Source organism: Pygocentrus nattereri, chromosome 19 (assembly GCF_015220715.1).
Source record: "Pygocentrus nattereri isolate fPygNat1 chromosome 19, fPygNat1.pri, whole genome shotgun sequence".
Taxonomy (NCBI): Eukaryota; Metazoa; Chordata; class Actinopteri; order Characiformes; family Serrasalmidae; genus Pygocentrus; species Pygocentrus nattereri.
In genome coordinates this window covers 3,740,320-3,762,488 of record NC_051229.1, presented here as the reverse complement: position 1 = coordinate 3,762,488, position 22,169 = coordinate 3,740,320, and positions in this window count along the sequence as shown.

Sequence of the window (22,169 nt, the reverse complement as noted above, 5' to 3'; positions counted from 1 at the left end):
GTTAGTCAACTTTGTTTTTACTCAAATTTGCCGTTTTGCAAAATATTAAAAAGAAATATAAAGTTGAAGAGACTTTTATTGACCATTCGTAAAAGTTTATGGTTAGATTTTACAAATTATTTTACACAATTAAGTTTTCCTTAACAAAATAAATAAATAAACTAAATTGAAATGCTTTTACCGGCACTCTATAACCGAACTGAATGAATCCACTGGTCATTGTAAATGAACTGTTCGTGTACCTTTACATTAGATTACAGCAGGACCAGTGAGTTCAGTGTTACCTATTTTCACCAACCTGCACGCTGAGCACCTTTACGCTGAGAAACAGCACCATTTAGTTTTGGGTAAAACCGCAGCTATTCAACTTTAAAGTCCACCTTAAATCAAGATGGACCTTTTTGAACCCGTTCATTCACGGTCAAGCACAATTCATCATAAGGTACCATTTAAAAGACTAAAGTCTCACCATCCTATTCCGGGCTAGGACCATGAACTCAGACTTGGAGGTGCTGATCCAGAAAAGGACGGCATGTCCACTCCAGGTAAGGGGAAAGGAGCTGCCCCAGGTGGAGGAGTTTAAGTATCTCAGGGTCTTGTTCACGAGTGATGGGAAGAGGGATGGTGAGATCGGCCGCAGGCTGGGTCAGACAGCAGCAGTGATGCGGTCACTGTACCGGACTGTAGTGGTGAAGAGGGAGCTGAGCCATAAGTGAAGCTCTCTGGTTACCGGTCGGTCTACATCCCGACCCTCACCTGTGGTCATGAGCTGTGGGTTAATGACTGAAAGAATGAGATCATGAATACAAGCAGAGGAAATGAGCCTCTTCACAGAGTGGACTACACTCTACTGACAGGGTGAGGAGCTCGGTCATCCAGGAGGAGCTCAGAGTAGAGCCACTACTCCTCCGCATCGAGAGGAGCCAGCTGAGGTGGTTCGGGCATCTGATCCGGATGCCCCCTGGACGCATCCTGGGGGGGTTGAACCAGGCACGGCCTCCCGGGAGGAGACCCTGGGGTCATCCTAGGACTCTCTGGAGGGATTATATCTCCAAGTTGGCCTGAGAGCGGCTTGGGGTCCCCGGGAATGAGCTGGAGGAAGTTGCGGTGGGGCAGTGTTGTCTGGGATTCTCTGCTTTCCCAACTGCTACCACGACCCATCTGGACTAAGAGGTTAATGATGATGATGATGATGAAGTCTCACCATCGAAATGTCCTGCCTCTCTAATGTCTATTTGATTACATCACTGCACCAGTAGGAGGGGAAAACATTATCATCCGGCATTTCATCTTATTATTAAGCGAGATTTGGGCTACGCCCTCCCACCACCCCCACCCGTCACTGAGCGGGAAAGGTAAAGGCGAGCTATGAGTGTTGTGTTGGAAACATTCAGCCTGAAGAGCTTATTTATTTGCTTCATTAATTGCAGGCCTGGTCTGCAGACGCAGTGATTAAATGCAGCCCAGATCCCACTTTACATCGAATAGAAGATTTGCATATCCACATGCTGCTCCTCCTCACGCCTTCTCCTCCGCGCAGCCTAAAATAAAACCGCTCAGAACAGGCCGCGGCCGAGCCTTACAGCGTTTTGCCTGCATGATGGTGGAAAATATACTAAATCCACACAGCTATTTTAACATGCTGCACGTTTAAGCTGTGGATAAGTGGTCGAAAAGCTCCTGTATCGTTCCTTCACTGATGTTCTGCTGTCAGAAGTAGGCCATGCCTTCGGCACCTGGCTTTGAGTGACAGAGGGAGAGGGGTCTGGAGGCGGGGTCAAACGAGGGTGTTAACTGACACTAAAATGTGTTAATTGTCAGACGTCTGTCAGCTATAACCACGTGTACATGCAGGCGTTTAATGATATAGGGGTGTAATAAGCGCCACATTTATCGTATGTAACTTTGTAGAAGTGTCTTGTTGTAAATAAGGCATTATTAAGACATTATCAGTCAAATCACCGAGAAAAGAAGACGTTATTTTGACATAATCAGTCAAAATCCTGAGAAAATAAGTGTTATTTTGTCATAATAAAAGTCTTAAGAAAAAGAGACATAATCAGTGATAATCAGTAAAATTCTTAAGAAATTAAAACATTATTCTGACATAATCAGTCAAAATCAAAAAAAAAAAAAAATAGAATATATTATTTTGACATGATCAGTCAAAATTTAGAGAAAAAAAGGAATTTTGACATAACTAAAAAAAAAAGAATGTTATTTTGTTATAATCAAAATCTCAAGAAAAAGCCACTATTTCAATATTGACGAAATCTTGAGAAAATAAGACATAGTTAGGTGCCCTCGCTACATACATCGCTCAAGTAGGATCTACCGGACATTCCACTACAGCATTTCCTCAGCATCGGCCATACAATCGATGTGGTCATCTACACTACACAACCCTCTCTCTGCACAGCGTGGACGACCACCGCTGGTGGACAAAGTACTCAAACCCTGTCCTTGAGTTAAAGTAGAGACACCCAAGGTAAAAGTAGAAGTTCCTCCCTTTAGACCTCCACATGAGTAAAAGTACTAAAGTATTTGCCTTCAAATGTACTTAAGTATAAAGTAAAAGTACTAAAAGAGTAATTCTGGCTCTGATCTGGTCCTGTTATCATTTTTATAACCAGACTGGCTTCATGAACTCATTTCAGGTGAAAGTCCTCCAGCGTCGCTCTTGGTAAACCAGTCTTTTAATAGAACGTCATTAATTAGTGACGCTGACGTCTATTAAAATGATCAGAAGCACAAAACACTGAAGGTAAACAGTTTCCATCAGGGAGAACCGAGTGGCTCTGAAATCACTTTTTACACACAAGCAAAGTTTCAGTTTCAGATTTATTTACAACTTAGTTCCAAGTTTAAGTTGAATAAAAACTGGCTTTAAACTCAGGATCACAGATGAGCTCCTTTACTATGTTGATCTGTAGGCGTCTGTTCATAAACATAAACCAGCCCAAACTCATTTACTATAAAATGAAATGGTGTTTGTAGAAATTCAGAAAAAAGCCGCGTCAGTCACGACTGCATATGTGGACATATTTCTATATTGAGCTCTATTTACACAAAGTTAGGTTAGTTCATCATTTATGTTGAACAGACTCTCCCAAAGTTTTACGCTGCTGCGCTGACGTTGAACCGCGTGCTGCACTGGGTCGGTATGACCAACAGGTCAAAACCAGCTCTAAACAAAGTGACCGCTGGGCCCTGATTGGTGCTCTGGCTTTGCGCTTCTTTCGTTTTGACATGTGACGTTTTTATACACACAGAAACCAAAAGGAACGACAGATTTCTCAAAATGTAGGAGGAAAAAGTCGGATATTAGACTCTGAAATGTAGTGGAGTGAAAGGAGAAAGTCCCCAGAACGGAGAAACTTCAGTACAGATACACCAAAAATACTAAAGTACAGAAACTAATTACATTTACTCAGTTACTCAGTTACTGTCCACCACTGATGACCGCAGTCAGTAAACAGATACGAATTGCGAGGACACTAGTGGCATGGCCTCACTAAACTGCCACTGGCAATCAGGAAAGTCACTACTTCTTGGGGAAAAGATACTTGAGAATAACTTCGACCTGTTATTTCTCACCAAAACGTGGCAGACACCCAATGACTTTTTACATCTGAGCTCAGTGGCTTCTCCCGGCTTTAACTGCCTATCTATACCTTGACTCAAAGGTAGAGGTGGGCTGTTATATTCCACCTCTGCTGTATATTCCATAATAATCTAAACCTTCTTGTGATTGACTCCAACAGAAGGTCTTCTTTTGAACATCTTGTATGTAAATTACCTCGTCTGAGGTGCTGATCTATCGTCCTCCTCCAATGCAGACTCGTTTTCTATTGGAAACTGCTTACTGAAGTATGTGCTCTGTCGTCTGCCGTTACATTACTTGGTGACTTTTCTGTACATAGTGATAAGGCCTCGACTATGTCCACTGATTTTATGTCATTGCTCGACTGCTTTGGATTCACACAGCATGTAAACCTTTCCCACACGTGAGCATGGTCATACACTGGACTTAATCTGTACGACTGGACTGTTTGAGGCACCCGTATTGGTACATCTGACCTTCTTTTTATTGAATTCAGCTTTAATTTCCATTTCCATAGGTGCTCTAAGAAAACCTTGGTGACTCTTGAGCCTTCAACTTTCGCTTCTTCACTTCATACCTCACTGCTGTCTGGCATCTCTTCCCTGTCCTGTCCTGATGAGATTCTCTCTGTATATAACGATTCCATCCTACCCACTCTAGACGCTCTTGCACCTCTTAAGCCATCCTCTCACTCTTCACCGTGCTTTACCATTGAGCTTAGGGCTATGAAAGCCGCTGGCAGACGTCTTGAGCAGCTTTATGGGAAAACTGGCCTTACTGTGTATCCTTTAGCCTAAGTAGACCATATGTCTAGATATAGAGATGCTTTAAATAGGGCACGTTCTTCTTATCTATCTTCTGTGATCCACCGTAGCTCATGCAGGCCCAGGACCCTTTTCAACATTATTGACAAACTACTGCAGCCCCCTATAGTAGCTTCTAAACAAAATTGACTCAATTTGCCATCCCCTTACTTCCGTCTGTCAGCCCACCCTGGATTTCTTCTCCCCCGATATTGCCCAGCCACTCTCATGTTTCGCTCCTGTCACATCTGTTTCTGTAGTAGAGCTGATTAAAAAAACCAATCCAGCTCATTGTCAGTTAGATCCTGCTCCAACCCCCTTTATTAGGGAATGTGAGACAGGGATAGCCGTCCCTATCTCACACCTTATTAATAGATGTCTTGCAACTTGTTGCTGATCTCAAAACTGCTGTTGTTACCTCGTCCTGAAAAAGCCAGGCCTAGACCCTCATGACTTAAATAATTACCGACCAATTTCTAACCTCCCATTCACTGCTAAGCTGTTGGAAAGAGGAGCTGTTACACAGTTGCAGTCCCACCTGGAAGAAAATAATTAATCTGAGCCTTTGCAATCCGGTTTTTGTACCTTGCATAGCGCAGATGCCACACTTCCTAGAGTTACTAATGATCTTCTGTGTGTAGCTGATTCAGGAGCTCTTGGTGTGTTGATACTTCTTGATCTTAGCTCCACATTCGATACCATATCTCATGATCCTCTATGGTGTCTGTGACTAAGGGTGTTCCACAGGGCTCAGTTTTAGGTCCATTGCTCTTCACCATTTACATGCTGCCACTTGGGTAAATAATAATACGCCTTCATGGTTTTCATTGTTACGCAGATCTATGTTAGCGTCTGCCCTATTCAGACTACATCACCTGCTCTATCTGACTGTATCCTGGATATAAAGTGATGGGTGGGTCTGAATTTTTAAAAACGGAATACTTGCAAAACTGAGTTGCTTTTAATTGTCTCAAAGTCACTGATATCTAGCTCATCTGTCCTTGGCATCGATATTGATGGGATTCTGGTAACACCTTCACCTCGGAGTTATTTTTGACCCTACACTCTCTTTTGACATCCACATCAACTCCATCCACAGCATTTTTCCATCTTCGCAATATTTCCTGCCTCCGACCGTCTCTCAGCCAAGCCGATGTAGAAACGCTTCTGCATGCATTAGTGACGTCACGGCTGGACGACTGCAATGTTCTCTTTTCTGGCCTCCCTGTCAAAACCTTCACTTCAAGTTACAGTATGTTCAACATGCTGCTGCTGGGATCGTCACCTTTTCAAAAAAGAAAGACCACGTCACCCCAGTCCTTCAGAGTCTTCACTGGTTGCTCATTACATTCCGTGTTCAGTACAAGGTTCTCCTTATAACATATAAAGCTCTGCACGTTCTGGCTCCTCAATACTTGGCAGAGCTTCTTCATCTATGTCCCATCCCGTACTGTGAGATCCCAAAATCTAGGCCTTCTAGATTTAAATGGACTTCTATGGGTGGTCGATCAATTAATGTAGCAGCTCCCAAGTTATGGAATACTCTTCCCCGAGTCTATTCGGGATGCAACCTCTCTGTCTTCATTCAAATCTCTGTTATGTGTTGATGTTCTTTGAGAGGAAGGCATCCTTGAGCGTGGGATAGGCACTATATAAATAAAAGTGATGATGATGATGATGACATTATTTTGACATAATGAGTAGAAGTCTTCAGTAATTTTTTTGAGCTTCAGATTACGGACTGATCGCTGGACGTTCTCCTGTTAGAGTGCAGACTTTATGGCTCCGTAAATTTAATTTACAGCACTGATTCAGCAAAGCATTCCCATGCCATCACACTACCACCACCATGTTTCACTGCTGGTTTACTTATAGTATTTCTGACATTTGAAGCTTGTAACACTTATCCATCCATCCATTCTCTAAGCCGCTTCTCTGTCAGGGTCGCGGGGGGGTGCTGGAGCCTATCCCAGCAGTCTTCGGGCGGAAGGCAGGATACACCCTGGACAGGTCGCCAGTCCATCGCAGGGCAGACAGACACAGAGAGTCACTCACACCTATGGGCAATTCAGCATGTCCGATTGGCCTGACTGCATGTCTTTGGACTGTGGGAGGAAACCGGAGAACCCGGAGGAAACCCACGCGGACACGGGGAGAACATGCAAACTCCACACAGAGAGGACCCCAGTTACCCGGCCGGGGAATCGAACCCAGGCCCTCCTTGCTGTGAGGCGACAGCACTACCCACCACGCCACCGTGCCGCCCCTTGTAACACTTATGCGTAATATATTTTTACCTTCATGTATTAGAGTTTTATAATTAATCATTCAGTGAAAAACTATTTAAAGTCTCTTTTTCAAAGACGAGTGGTGCTCCCTAATATATACAGCATCCCTGCGTAGTATTTCTCTCCTAATAGTAGCGCTGAGGTGAGAGCTCTTTTGCACAATCCTTTTTTGTACTTGTCTTTTTATTTATTCCTTTGCTCAGTCCGGCACAATATTAGTCTTTCTTTTCCAGGTAGTTTGCATAATTGTGTGTACTTCCTCTAATTATCCATACAGGCAGATGTCACAGTTATTGCCAGCAATTACAAAAGCATGTGGTAATTTTGTAAAATTGATGAGAAAGCTGCAGATTCTGAATGTTCAGTTCTTTTCATCGTTTTATTTTTAAGCTGAAGAGGAGGCATTTCATCATGACTTGAATTTGTACACGCAGAAAGAAAACATATCCTTTACATTTTTGACTTATTTTGTCATTTTTTACACTAAAAACGACAGAAGAGGTGTTCTTTCTTGTCAAATGTAACCGTAATCTGTTATGTAACGTACATCATTTAAATAGCATAGCAGTAACAGACATACAGTATATCTGCACTTTTAAGGGTTAAACCGGTATTATTCAGGGTTTGTTCCGGGAAAACAAGGAGAGAAAAGAACATCTCAAGGACCAGGTGAGACAAGCCGGCAGGAGGGAAAACAAATGTCCTTCAGGTCTCTGGAGTCCCAACAAGCAAATGACACTCTCCAGGTGGAGAGAGAGAGTGAAAGGCAGGCGGGAGGGAGGGGTGGAGGGGGTGTATTGGAAAAGGATGAAGGGAAAGAAAGTCTTGGATTAGCTGGCAACTCTGAAGGGAGCTGTTGGTTACTGAAAAAATCACAGCTGGAATGTTCCAGTCAAAGCCAGGCACAATGAGAATCTGCCTGGTTTTAGTTCAAGAGAAAAAGCAAAGTAATTGTGTTTAGAGGCCTAAAGATCTGGGTCAGATATTGGCAGAAAACAGAATGAATCTGAAACGAATGTAGCCTGATACACAAATACGTACTTTTAATAATACTACTACTGCTACTAATAATAATAATATTTATTTATATAGCACTTTTCATGCCGGTGGCAGCTCAAAGTGCTTTACAGACAGGTGATCAAACATAGTTATAGAAGAGATCATTGGTATTCGTTTAGAATCAGAAGAAAATGAAAAAAGGTCAAATTAGAAGATAAAAACCGTGTGACGTAGAGTTTTAGTTAAAGAGCTTCGTTTTTAAAAGTTGACTAAAAGTGAGCTCTGAGCTCGGCTGTCTAATAAAAGCTGAACTGACGAGTCTCTCCACGTTGTCTGTGTTTGACAGAGGGTTTCTGTAGACGGCCACTATCTGCAGATCTCAGATTACATGCCGGAACATAAACAGATGGACACTCTGTGATGTGACCTGTGCTTTAAGGTCATTTCGAGCTTTACAAACTAGTAGCAGAGCTTTAAATTCTATCCCGAATGACACGGACAGCCAGTGCGGCTCTTTCAAAATAGGAGTGACGCGATCTCTCGTTTTCCTTTCACCTGGGAAAACTCATTTAAGGTGCACAGCTGGACCGTAAAGCCGCTGCTGTACCTTTGAGGGAACATTTACACCGTTTGTGCCTTGATGAACGAAAATGTACCTGCATAGAACCTTTATTTCTAACAGCGTAGGGAACTCCACTTCTTTAGACTTCTATAAATCAATGATGCGTGTAGTTTTTGCTGCAGGTAATTTGAGTTTTTGTCGTATATCTTGTATTCGTTTCTCTACATTTTGCCGACCCAAGTTTGATCATAAGTCCAGTCCAGCCAGGATGCACTACTGTATGATGTTCACAACTGTGTAACCAGCCTCGATATTGATATGCGCTGTTAAAGCGATTTACTATGCTGATCTGCGAGGGACAACTAAAGGAATAAATTAAGGCAAAATAAGCCATTTGGACCGTGAGTGGAAAATGAATGATAAAAGTTTTGGTTTTGTTTAACCAGCAGTGGGCCGCCTGGAAAGCGCTGAGCAGAACCCAGTGGGCCGCAAGCCTTGCCACAAGTGCATCAACAGCGCTCCCGCTATCCTCTTCCTATCTGAGAGCTGCTTTTTTCCATCCATTTTGAGGTATAAAAGGCAGAATTATACTGGATGGGTTTCAGTATCAGCTGATAAGATTTAAGTAATGGAATCAAAAAAAAGAAAAAGTGCTGGTTTTAGTTTGGAATTATCCAGGCTGTAGAGCCGAGGTCACTAATAGACGGACTGAGTTCTAAACTGATTAAATAAAATTATGCAGCCTTTATTAATTCTGCAACGGGGAAATTTTACTTCCGCATTTTAACCCATCCGTGCAGTGAAACACCACATACACACTAGTGAACACTTGCCCGGAGCGGTGGGCAGCCCTATCCACAGCACCCGGGGAGCAGTTGGCAGTTAGGTGTCTTGCTCAAGGGCACTTCAGTCACATAGTGTCGGCTCAGGAAATTGAACCAGCGGCCTTCCGGTTACATGGCTGGTTCCGTAACCTCCAGCCCATGACTGCCTGAGTCTGGACCCAGACGCTGTCCTATGAGGACCTGGACCTATAACCGATAAACTATGGAGAATTATTTAATGTTGATGGGGTGGTCCTGTTTCAATCAGCACAGCTTTTCTAGCCTTTACGGTAGCGTTATGAGCCCGGGAGACTCACAGACCAATCACATGCATTGTAAATGTCATGTCACGCTACTCAGCCAATCAGATCTGTGCATTACGATGAGCACTGAGACTTGAGTGAGTGACTCACACACGGGGAGGGACGAGGAGAGAAACAGCAGTCAGAGAAGAAAGTGAGTCAGAGGGAAGTTATTCCACATGACGTGATCTAAAAGGAGAAAACTGACCATAAATATCGTTGAAATCTGACCGAACTGGACTTTATTTGATCTGATGTTCAGTTCGACTGTATAAGACGTTGATATTCCTACTCGGCTACTTCAGTAAACAGTATATGGCACTGAGTCTTGATGCAGGTTAGACATGAGGTTCCGGACCTTCAATTGAGGACATTTTCTCGAACTGGACCTTACTGAATTTTAGTTGAATACCCCTGCCGTGGAGAATCAGTCATTTGGACCGTTAGCCATTGTTTTTTCAGTATCTATTTAAGTGACTTCATCAGTTCTCCTACTGCTGTCGGCTCTTCCTCTACAGACTAGCCTGCTGGACTCATTACTCATAAGAAAGCCTTCGGGGACTCTGCTTTTTTGCCATCTTGGAAGGGAGCGCAGCAGCAAATGGATATTAACTGGTTAATATTTAATTCAGTGTACGTGAAGCCATGTTGTTTTACGGGTGGAAAGAGCGCTAATGGGGCCAGATTGGGTATCACAGCGGATATCTGGAAACGGCCCCTGGGATAGCTCAGTGGCTCTCGACCGGCCTCCATTAACGTCTCCTCGAAAGGAGGAGAGGCTTGGAGACACGCTGTCCAGTATTGACCACTCATTGATAAAATGGTGGGTTGGTAGCTTTATTGAAAGGACAGTGCGAGAGGTTCATTAAAGGCAAAAAGGTTAATCAGACCGATCTTAATGGAAAAGATTTTAACATTTCTGCATAATTTAATGGTTGAGATGTAAACAGAGTGATTCAGAGTGATTTGGTGTGAAACGGTTCAGACGTCTTTCCAGTGGTGGTGATGGGAACCAGATGTCGCCATGACTACAACACAGATGTAGACACTTTATTCACCATCCAGAACCACCAGAGAACCCACACGAATCTTCTGGGCTTTTATATGGAATATTGATGCTGGGAAAATAGTGGAACCTATGAAAGGATGCGGTGCATTTATAGGTAAAAATACGGTGTGCACCAGATACTATGTAGTGAGAACCAAATACTGTGGTGAAGATACTATCAAAAGGGCACTAGATCCTATAAAAAATGCACCACATCCATATCTGGTCTGTTTGGTGCTCACCTGTAACGGGGAGCAAGTAGGCGGGTGCATACGCTGAGACAAGTGGCTTTTATTGAGGGCAAATCCAGGGTCGTGGTCATGACAGTCCAGGTTCAAAGATTCAAAACGGATGGAATGAGGGACAGACATGACGAAATACAACCAAACAAACAAATCCAGACTATACAAACAGCACATCAAGACAGGCTTACAAACAAACAACAATTCAAACATCAAACAATCAACACGATCAAACAGGCTTAGCAACATAGACCAACTAAACAAAGGGCAAAGCACAGGGCTTAAATACAACACAGGGATGACCAGGGACAGCTGAAAACAACCAGGGGTGGAGTCACTAAACAAGGGGGCTGGACTGAAAAAACAAAACCAAAACACGAACACATGGACAGGACTGGGAGGGGCCAATCGTGACATCACCACATTTTATTTGGTGGATTTTTACCTGAAAGAAATACACCACATCCTTTCAGAGGCTCCTTATAAACTAGTGATGAATCTGAAAAAATACGTTTTCTTTGGGGACTATTTTGCCTCACAGCGCCCTGCATGTATCCCTCCACCATTATTGGATTTTAAAAATATGTTTCAGGCCAAAATCTTCTCAATTCATAATCATCTCATGTAGGACCTTTCTGTGAGGAGCTTTTAGAGGTGGACGTCTGGTTCCTATCACCACCACTGTGAGCAGTTCTGACTCGGTAAGTTTCTCTGGAACAACTCTGTTTACGTCTTCACAATCATGGTGAATCGAAATATTAAAAAAGGACCCATTTTGGTGCGTTGCAGGACAGAGCCATTGCCTTTAGTAAAGAACGCTGGAAGAACCTTCTCTTTTTCAATCTTTCGTTTTTTAATATTTTTTTAGGTGTGTAGAGAAACCAGCATAGACCAGCATGGCTGGCCACCAGCATAGCATATGTTGAGTTTTGGATGCTGGTATGACGGTCAACCAGTATGACCATGCTTGGTAACCAGCTAAATCAGCACCAGGCCAGAGTTTAACAGTAAATGGTCTTAAACGCTGGAGTTAATGTAGAACTGCTGATTCACCCTTTAACCCTGAAGACCAGCACAGCAACCATAGCACCATAGTCCATAGCACCATAGTCCATAGCACCATAGCAACACTGACAACAATCACGTATAGGTAGTAGCTAACGAAATGACAAAGGGAGATTTGAGACAAACATTGATATTTTGTAAACAAATGAACTTAATTGCATTTTAAGCTGATTTCTAATACGTTTAATCTGAAGCGAGAAACTGTCAAACACCAAAGTCAACTTCTCTTTCGAATGTTCCTGGTCCACATTAAATGCAGCAGCAGGCACATTTTGGCGTCTCAGAAAAAAATCGAATGTTGAAAGACATTTCACATAAAAACTGTTGTACTTTTGCAAAAAAAAAAAAAAGTTTCCTGCCAGAGATGCGAGAAAAGCAGCTATAGCTGAGAAGCTGAAAGCAGAGCAAAGTAAGTCTCAGCCTATATTAGTACATTAGACACATTTACAGCCAAGACGGTGGAGCGTTACTTCGATAAAACGTGCCTCCCAAGGTGGATTGATTTTTGTTGAAAGGACGAAATGGCTCTTTATAACATTTTGGGTTGCCAGCCCTTAACCTACACCATCACGACCAGCTCAAACCATCAAAAACTTCTAAACCATCTAAAAGCAGAAGCTGGTCTTCACAGGATTTTTCGGCAGATTCCATTACTGGTTAGCTAAGTAAGTAAAAGTAAAATTTATTTATACAGCACTTTTAACAGACACAAGCCACAAAGTGCTTTACAAAATATACCACAATATAAAATATACAACATGACACAGTACAAAAGATTTAAAACAAAAACAGGACACCTGCTTAAAAAGGCAGGTCTTTAGTTGCTCCACATCAGCTACATTAGCAGGGTTAAGGAACCAGCCTTGTGACTGGAAGGTCGCTGGTTCGGTCCCCTTGGCTGACAGTACTTGCCTTGAGCAAGGCACCCAACCCCCGGGTGCTGTGGATAGGGCTGCCCACTGCTCCGGGTTGAGTGTGCTTAGTGCCCCCTAGTGTGTGTGTTCACTAGTGTGCATATATGTGGGGGTCTAATTCTTCTGTGTGCAAAACACATCAATCCGATCAATTAGCCTGGTAGTCAAGAGTGAAACATACACGTCTTGGCAGATCGACCACGTTTGAAATAAGTTTGAAATGACGGTTCTCTAAACCGTAGGTGAACCGTAAAAGATATCAGCAAGTATGTTAGCAGAAACAAAACTGAGGTCACCATAGCAACCGTAGGCAACAAGGCATGTGCCACTCAATAAGGCACCACCGCTAACCTTGACCAAAGGCAGGCGCTGCTCTGTGGAGTGATGGATTTACACACTGTGGTCATATTTTCTTCAAGCAGCTGAAATGATTTCCCTGCTTTCACTGCCATTGAGTGTGATGATTGTTTTTATTGACTCTGATGTTCCATTAGACTGGAGCTGAGCGCTGGTAACAGCGTTTGACAGCAGCTTTGAGTTGTTTTGATAATGCTGGCGCTAGACCTCACACCAGGGTCATTAGCGAGCGTCCATTACCGACGGAGACTCGATGTCTCTCAATAGCTGCAATTAGCAAGACAGCATGTCACTTACTGGGAATGCTCTTGCCATATTCAGTTGGAATCAAGAGAGACAGAGGCTGACAGCTTCGCAGCGAAGGGTGGTCTTTAGAAGCCAGTGTGCTGAGGAACGATGTGGATGTAATGAACGACACCGAAAGAGTCGAATTTTAGAAACGTTCAGTTTCTTTGCATTGCAGGTGATGTCGTTTATTTTATTAAAGAAGATAAAGTGTATATTCATCCATTCCAAATGCTCCCATTTTCCACTTAGCCCTACCCCTCTGTTTTGGTAAGGTGTCCCGATTCTTGTTGAGATAGAGGGGTAGGGTGAAGTGTTAGAGCTACATGGCCCTCCAAACAGAGGTTTTTCAGATAAACACTCCAAACAGTGTTATGACTTTAGGAAAATGGTCAGATGGCTGGACAAGTGACCAAAGAAACCCACAAATGTGAGAATTTTTGCAGTTAAAAATGACAATATCCACTGTATTATCTTAGGTTATGTCGTTTTATGGCCAAACAGCCTCTACTCTTCTGTGAAGGCCTTACACTAGATGTTGAACGTTGCTGTGAGGACTTGATTGAGCTTTAGTGAGGTCAGGTACTGATATTGGACAGTAAGTTCTGGATCACTCCAACTCATCCTAAAGGTACTGGATGGAGCTTCGTTACTTCAGAGACCAATGCTGGGGGGCATTTTACTTGGCATTGGGCACGGAGGCTCATGTGCTGCTCCACAGTGTTCCAGTCTACTGGCTTTTCTAAGGGGTTTATACAAGATGTATGCAGCTGAATTCTCTTAGAAGAAGGGCTGTCTTGAACATATAGGCCCAATCCCCTTTCACCCCTTGCCCCCACTACTTAGCCCTACCAATCAGTCGTAATATTTTGAGAAAAAAGTTGTAGAATTACGACATTAAAGTGGCAGGAAATGTCACAATATTACAGCAGTACAGCAACCGAGACCCCAGTGCGTTGTGGATTCCCCCACAGTTAGGCCACTTTATCCTCCAAACGACTTTATTCTCAAAATATTACGACTTTATTCTTGAAATATTACGATTTTATTCTCAAAATATTACGACTTTATTCTCAAAATATTATGACTTTATTCTCTAAATATTACGACTTTATTCTCAAAATATTACGACTTAATTCTCAAAATATTACGATTTTATTCTTGAAATATTACGACTTAATTCTCAAAATATTACGACTTTATTCTCAAAATATTACGACTTAATTCTCAAAATATTATGACTTAATTCTTAAAATATTATGACTTTATTCTCAAAATATTACGACTTTATTCTTGAAATATTATGACTTTATTCTCAAAATATTCCGACTTTATTCTCAAAATATTCCGACTTTATTCTTGAAATATTACGACTTTATTCTCGAAATATTACTTTATTCTTGAAATATTACGACTTTATTCTCAAAATATTACGACTTTATTCTTGAAATATTACGACTTTATTCTCGAAATATTATTCTTGAAATATTGCGACTTTATTCTCGAAATATTATGACTTTATTCTCAAAATATTATGACTTTATTCTCAAAATATTACGACTTCATCCCAAAATATTACGTCATTATTCTTGACATATTGTGACTTTATTCTCAATGATACAATGAAACCCCAACAAGCAACTAAACCTTAATAACTCAAATGGAACTGAGGGAAAAGCAGGGAGAAGTAAAAGTGTTAGCAGTTAAAAATACAGTACAAAGTTCAAAATACTACATCAGTAAATAGAGATAAGCACATAAAACAAGTCAGAGGCTTCCATTTGTAAAGCATCACTTCAGCCAATTAAACTTACTTTGCTTTTTCAAGCATTGTGTATAACTGCAGTACATAAGCAAAACACTAGAACATGAACTAATGAAGTTACATGTGTTCACTTGACATTAGTTAACCATTATCAGTGTAGAACCTCAGTTGTTCTTCATGTTAATAAATGCATTACTTAATGAGTCAACACTTCATATGAAAACATCAACTAATGCAGTTGTTACATTGTTTACTTAACATTAGGCAACACCTGTTAATGCGTTACTTCATGCCTCGTTCATGTAACTAACGATGAGAGCTGTAAATGTGAAGGCAGCTAAGTTACTCGCTCTTTTAAGCCCTTTTATCACTGTGTAACACACAGTAATGCGGCCAGTGAGCCTTCGCTTCCTGCTGCCTCAGAATTAGCCTCTTCACTTTGGCTTCCTCCGTATGCACGTGGCCGCGGAATCTAAATCACCAACAAAATCAAGATTACCTCAGCCTGCAGACTTTATCACCCGGCCTCAGACACACCAAACAAATGTAAAACACTTAAATTTGCCATGTTGGTATTATCTGAAAGATTTATTGCTAGAAGTCGCTGATAGAGCCGAGGCTTTTCCTGCTGGAGTTAGATAAGAGTTTTCCTCAGGCTTAAGAAAGGAGGTGGGGGGGGTGTTGGGGGGAGAAGCAGTGTTTGAGTAACATAATCATTCTGTACTAATAAACACCCTCAGTGTGCCGAAGTAAACTCTAGGAGTCCATATCGTCACGTAACTGCCTCAAAAGTGACCTCTATTAGACCTGATTTTATTCTAATGTTTATTGTGATCAACTCACTGCTGAGGTAAACTGGTTAAACACTTAGATGCCTAAAACTTTCACACAGTACTGTATGAAGTTTATCGTACTACATAAGAACATCTCCTCCATTTCCCAAAAGGCAACAAACACAGCCGGCTCCATTTTCTCTCACCAGGTCCCTCGTTAGGACTGATCCATTTGTGTGATCCACAGGCTGCGTTCACACAGCAGGTAAAAGTGGCCCAAAGCTGTTTAGCTGTTCACATTGTCTTTTAAATGTGATCTGAGCAGACCAGTCTGAGCAGATCAGCTCCCAAACCGACCCGCATGCCAAAAGAACAGAGCATCATGTGGCTCATCCAGAGGTAAACAGTCATGACTACTAGTGAACACTAGTTGTTCCCGGTTTCGGCTTTGCCAGCATCACAGGAGCGATTATGAAGTTCCAGCGGTTGACAGCTGGACTCATCACCCCCAATGTGTTCGAGTTCACCGTAAAAAGGGCCGGTATTTGGCCGCTTCTTTGGTTCGTGTCCTCAGGTTCTGTCCTCCGACACTGCAGCCTCAGGCTCCTCGAAGCCTCTTCGAACACGGAGCGGCTGTGATGAGTCTCCTCTCATGTTTTGGTACAGAAACATCAGCCTAAATGTTTATGAGCCTCAGTAGCACCGCATGATGACGAATGTCGAGTTGGACGGACGTAAAAGTCGCATGAATTCCGATCTGGCTGTTCAGACTCTGAGTCGCACTGCCGCAGATCGATACGGATCGGGACTCGGCCAGAGAAGACCGAGGCTGCAGTGCCAGAGAACAGTTGAAACAATCTGAGGACATGAGCCAAAGAAGTGTGGCTGAATACCGGGGCCTTTTTATGGCGAACTCAAACACATTTACATTTATGGCATTTGGCTGACGCTCTTATCCAGAGCGACTTACAGTTTGATCATTTTTACACAGGTAGGCCAAGGTGGTGTTAGGAGTCTTGCCCAAGGACTCTTATTGGTATAGTGTAGCTTGCCCAGGTGGGGATTGAACCCCAGTCTACAGCGTAGAAGGCAAAGGTGTTACCCACTACACTATCCAACCACCACACTGTGGGTGATGAGCCCAGCTGTCAACCACTGGATCTTCATAACAGCTCCTGTGATGCTGGCGAAGACGAAACCGGGAGTGACTGGTGTTCGCTAGTCGTCATGACTGTTTACCTCCGGATGAGCCTCGTGAAGCTCTGTTCTCTGGGCACGTGGGTCGGTTTGGGAGCTGATCTGTTCAGACTGATGGTGCATACAGATCACATTTAAAAGACAATGTGAACAGCTAAACAAAAAAATCAGCTTTGGGCCACTTTTACCTGCTGTGTACACAGCACTTAAATGAGCACTGAGTTAAGTATTGATTAAGTATTGATTGTAAAGTATTGTACTGCATTGGGCTGCTTTTACCTGCTGTGTGAACGTAGCCAAAGGAGGAGTCTTCATAGGACAGACCTACCGAGGACCCGCACTACCTCAGCTGCAGCCCAGGCTTTGGAACGCAGCCAGCGCAATGGTAACCAGCGCTCATCTGTTAGCTAACTTAACAGAACTGGATATTTCCTATTTCTCGGACCGTTCTCTGTGAACCCTAGAGATGGTTGAGCGTGAAAATCCCAGCAGATCAGCAGTTTCTGAAATACTCAGACCAGCCCGTCTGGCACCAACAACCACGCCACGTTCAAAGCCCCTTAAATCCCCTTTCTTCCCCGTTCTGATGCTCGGTCTGCACTTCAGCAAGTCGTCTTGACCACCTCTACATGCCTAAATGCAGTGAGCTGCGGCCGTGTGATTGGCTGATCAGCTATTTGTGTTAACAAGCAACTGATGTACCTAATAAAGTGGCCGGTGAGTGTATACTGTACATAGAGCTTAATTTCAAACATATGTTACAGTCACTGGAGTTGTATGAATATGGAGTGACTCCAGTGACGGTGACTCCAGTGACGGTGACTCCAGTGACATCAGAGTTAAAACTGAGGATTGTGTAAACTGACTGGCTCGTTGGCTGGTCAGGTGACCTTGTGCAACTGTTTAAAATCAGTCATAAAAATGATATAAATGCCATTATTTTGACCCAATATTAGTTACCCAGCCATTAAAGCTCATAATGCCGGTGAAACATAGAAGTTCTGAGCTGCCTGATAAACAACATTATTAATAAATGAATGAAATATAGTGAGCCAGTGTGACTCGCCTTCTCATGACTTGAGATGCTGCCTCTCTGATGAGCCTCGACCCAAAGAAGCAGTTTAATGGAGCTGAAAATCCTGCGTTAGAATGTAAAATAAGAGTCCTCATAACACCAGTGACCAAAATCTCATCAGTGATCAAAAATGTTTAAATAAAATTCAACTTTTTTTTAAATCTAATTCAATGTTAATGATATATTGGAATTTTATACAAATTCCTGAGTTAAAGCATAAAAGTGTTGCTTTATGTTAAAAATAGTTTCTCAAACGTTGAAAATGGGTTTTGTGACAAGCTGTTTTACAGATGCAGGGCGACTATGAAAGAGAAAAATAAGAAGAATCTGAGAAATCATAAGGAAAAAGGCGACCGTGTAGACCCTCCAAATGGAGAATGACTCTATTCTTTCTAGGTTGTTGCAATGCAACACAGAAGCCTGCAGTGAGAATGAAACACTGAGGCTTTTATCATTTTCAGAATGCATCGGTCATCCAGACAAAGAGGTTTAGCTCGTTCAGTCTCGCTCAAGCTGAGCCAGCGAACTCGAAGGTCTGGACGACCTCAGTTTTGCCTTTGCACTCAAGCCATGTACAGTTTATCCAATCAAAGGTCCTCTCTTCAGATCTTCACCTTGAATTAATGCTATTGTCATTATTACTTTTCCCGTCTCTGCAATCCGAGAACATTATGCTGTATGTGTAACGTTGGGGAGCGATGCGGAGATAAGCGAGATTTATTATGGGCAATTTATTATTTATTATGATGGGCAAATCCATACTGAGGCTCAAGACGGTCCAGGTTCAGGTAGCCAACACGGAGAGATCGGGGTACAGGGCTACAGAACAAACACAACAGAAGCCGGAAGAAACCAATCACCAATCAACACGAGAAAACAATACATCAAACACTTCAAACAGTACATACAAAGACCGGCAACCTAACATTAAACACAGGGCTTAAATACAACAGGGATGACGAGGGACAACAAGACACAGGTGGTTACAATCAGGGGCAGAGTCAGGAAACAAGGGGGCAGGACAGGGAAGAATCAAAACAAAGAAAGCACATGGACAAGCAAACAGAAGCACATCGATGACTGGGAGGGGCCAACCGTGACAGTTTGACAGAAGCAAACTTTAAGAAAAATTCAATTCATATTGCTCTTAAACACATAAATATTGGTAGAAGATTATTTTAACGCTTATAATAATCATTTCACATGACGGGGCTGCTGAAGGGAGCTCGGGCTTTGAGTGACGCTCTGAGAAAATCATTACTGTGGTCATAATTCTGTGAAAATAAGCCATCATTAGCCAGTCGAGCAGATTGACCGTAAAGTTTTCGTGCCTGAGCTGAGGAACGCTGTCATTTCTCTTTCCACAAGGCTGAATTTGGCATATCCGCCTATTTCTTTCTCAAACGTTCCGTTCCATCTTAAATGGCGCAGCGGTTCCTCAGTCGTTATGCAGGTGTAAGAATGAAACTGCAGCAGCATTTAAGGTGGAACGGAAAATCTGAATAGAAAGCAGGGGAAAAATCTTCAGCCACGTCATTTTCCACACCGCGAACAATGTCAGGGTAGGGAGTGAAAACATCTTAAATGTCTTCAGCATGTCTGGTATTTCTCAGCGTGAGGTTCATGTAGGTGTATTAGAAGACTATTTAGCCCATTTCTAGACATTGTTTACCTGATTTAAGTGATTTTATCTAGTAAAAGTGTCTTATTTCATTAGCAGATCATTTTACTTGGCTTGAGAAATAATGCAGATCACTGTGCTTATTTACAGAAATCAGGCTTGAACGCAGTAAAATGACCTGCCAATGGAATAAAACACTTTTCTATGAGTTAAAATGACTCAAAACAAGTAAAGATGTTGAGAAGTAAGTTAAATAATTTAATAATATTCTTACGACCATCTCATAATGAGAAATATTAGATATATTGACTAGATTTAAGATTTTTTCACTTGCTAAGATTTTTATTTATTTATTTATTTATTTTTACAGAGCCCCACTGGTGACATCCTGTATAAATAAAAATAATGTGTGGCCACAAATTAGTAAGGCGTGGGAATGAGACGATTAACTTGTATCCACAACTTAGTAAAGAGTGGGAATTAGATCCTAATGTGTGGCCACGATTTAGTAAGGCGCGATCTCGTTCCCATGCCTTACTAAGTCATGGCCACGACTTAATAATCTCTTTTCCATGCCTTGCTAAGTCGTGGCCACGACTTATGCCTTCCCATGCCTTATTAACGTGTGGGAATTAGATTCTAATGTTTGGCCACGACTTAGTAAGGTGCGATCTCGTTCCCACGCCTTACTAAGTTATGGCCACGACTTAATCATCTCTTTCCCATGCCTTACTAAGTCGTGGCCACGCATTAGGATCTCGTTCCCACGTGTTAATAAGGCGTGGCCATCCGTACAGGAGGCCACCAGCAGGGCTGTTCAGTTTTTTGCAGTGTACAATGTCCTGTGAAAACTTTTTTATTCCTGGTACTGTTTGAAGTCTTGTTGCATCTCTTCACTTCAAGAAATGCTTAAATCTAGTTTGCATATCCATTATTTCTCATTATGAGATTGCTGTTAGAAGCAGATCAGAGGGACAGTGAAGGTGGAGCAGTTTGGAGATAAAGCCAGAGAGGCCAGGTTGAGATGGTTTGGACATGTGTTGAGGAGGAATAGTGGATATATTGGGCAAAGAATGTTGGAGATGGAGCTGCCGGGTAGAAGGAGAAGAGGTAGACCTCAGAGAAGGTTTATGGATGTAGTGAAGGTGGACATGGAGATGGTTGGTGTGAAAGGAGAGGAGGCAGTGGGTAGGGCAAGATGGAGGCAGATGATCCGCTGTGGTGACCCCTAAAGGGAGCAGCCGAAAGAAGAAGAAGAAGAAGAGATTGCTGTTGGAATGTTATAAAATTACTGAACTTATTTCTAGACATTTTTATTTGTTCTGAGTAATTTTATGGTATGAAATTGTCTCGTTCTATTGTCAGATGATTTTACTGATTTCAAGCCTGATTTCTTTAAATAAGTAAAATGATCTCCCAGTGTACTAAGACACTTTTACTAGATAAAATGACTTAAATCAAGTAAGAAATGTCTCGAAAAAGACTAAATAATCACAATGAGAAATATCGGTCGACATTTAAGGTGTTTTCATCTCTTAAGATGCCATTCTTTGCAGCGTATTCATCAAGAAAATGAGGAGTTTGTGTTTTCCGTAGCAGAGTGACGGTGCAGACATATACAAAATGTGTTTATCAGTGGCGGGTGGGTGGTGTTGGATTATCATAAAGCTGGTAAACAAACTCACGCTACTCAAATTCAACACACACTTCCATCAGAATGTCCCTCGAGCCAATTACAGGGAAAAAAGCATTCAGTCCACCGAATCAAAGAGTCGACTCTGAGCATTTTGAATCTTTGAGTCACTTGGATCTCGACCCTGACTCCCAGACGTGGAGTCGAGGAATCAACTCTTTTGGAATTGACTCCCCATCACTCGCTTGAGTGCATCTCAACTCACGCTTCATCTCGCCTTGTGTGTCTATACTGTACAACTGCCAGTCTTTACTGAAGCAGTAGAACCCGAGAGGGAGTGTGTTATCATGAGTGTGTTATCATGAAATGACATTATTGGTGATAACTCCCTCCTCGAGTGCTCTACTGCTTTAATACAGCAGTTAAATAAATACAGTAAGAAATGAATAAACTGGCCGTGAACGCGGCTTTAATATGTTTTAATGTTCAGCTCCTTCCTCCTAATTAGAGCTCCTTAACAAGCTGCTCATCAGAGTAACGAGCTCCGCCCACTCGCTGCTCAGCCGGCAGTTCGTTCTCCAGCTCCTTACGCTAAATTCCCAAACTGACGTCACCACTGAGCAGCTTTTCAGTCGGCAGCTGTGACAGAAGAACAGCTGAACAACCTGGAATCAGCCAGAAATGAACCCAACACCATTCGCCAGACGTGTCTGATCTTCAGAGTCGGACCAAATCAGACTGAGCCGTAAAACTGAGCCAATATCAGGTTCAGCTCAGTTTGGTCAGTTTGTCCAGATCAGTATTAATGTTGT